The sequence below is a fragment of the Mandrillus leucophaeus genome, unplaced genomic scaffold (assembly GCF_000951045.1).
Source record: "Mandrillus leucophaeus isolate KB7577 unplaced genomic scaffold, Mleu.le_1.0 Scaffold117, whole genome shotgun sequence".
Lineage (NCBI taxonomy): Eukaryota > Metazoa > Chordata > Mammalia > Primates > Cercopithecidae > Mandrillus > Mandrillus leucophaeus.
The window spans coordinates 4,237,820-4,239,163 of record NW_012099987.1 but is presented as its reverse complement, the minus strand read 5'-3'; positions in this window follow the sequence as shown (position 1 = coordinate 4,239,163).

Genomic DNA, 1,344 nt, shown 5'->3' with positions numbered 1-1,344 from the left:
TAAAAGAAACTTCAGTTTTTCTTTTTCAAAAAAATCCTACTGGTTTTTATTGTATCTTATACAAGTGGGCCTCAAAGTCTTAAAACAGATTTCTGTTGTATCAATACTACTGAGGTATGGTAAATGCAAGTCCTATTTAAAACTAAAAATGACTTTTTAGACAACTGTTATTGAAAATAAAAAAAGAGTAGTTAACTGTCTTTCTTGAAATTAATTTCATTATTTCCTTTTCATAAATTTGAAAATCTTATAAGGTAAACATAATTTGTTTTTGTTAAGTAACTAGTTTAAGCCACAATGGGATCAAATTTTTCTAAAGGTAGGTTTATTAGGTTTAATTTAAATAAAGGTTATGAATTCACTTTAATATTATTTTGAATATAAAAATGTATTAATGAGGTTGAATAGTAAAGCAAGTAAAACTATATATCAAAGCAATATGAATAAAATTATGGCCTGTGATACAATTTTATATGAGACTTTGAAAAAAATTATTTTTTTACCTAATAGCATATAGATAATTATAAAATTATAATATACTGGTTTCATGATCACTTTACTAAGCTATAAATGCATTGCAATTTTAATTGTTATTTTGGAACTAAAAATAATAATTAAATGTATTTCCTGAATGTGAAATTTATTCCTTTTGTTGTTGTTGTTGCCCAGTTACTCAATTCTGGGTAGAGTATGATATAGGTTTACATCCATTTTATTTCCAACTGAAATGAGACAATTTCTGTCCTTGTTCTTGGTGCTTCTTAAGAAATACTTTCTTGTATACATAAGAAGATGAACATGGCAGTCCTCCCATATCCTGCTTCAAAAACTGATAAAATACTCAACCCAATGATAATGATTCCTTTTTAAAGGACTAAAAGATCTATAAAAAAAATTGCTAATCGGGCAACTTGGACACTCTGCATCATCTCTTGCAGAACCTCTGGTGACCTCTTGTGGAACCCTAGTGTTTCACAGAACCCTATTTGAGAAACTCTGCTTTACGTTTAATGAATACAGGTTAATGTAAACACTTCTATGTAATTATTAATCTAAGAAGCTTTTTAAAACTGTTTACTACCTGAAGTCATGTTATCCATACCTTGGGATACACTGTGTAAGAGGACAAGTAAAATATGGATATGTTTTAAAAAGGAATAAGAGCATGACAAATAAGGAGAAACAAAGGTCAATGGGGCAAGGAGTTCCCTAACAAATAAACTGGCTGACATCAACAAAGAATTCATTAAGAGAAATAGGGAGGCCTAAAGTTGAGGGGGAAATTATGGGTGAGTTGTAGAAGCCTTGAATTAAGGAAGGAAATGGTCTTGAAAATCCACTAGG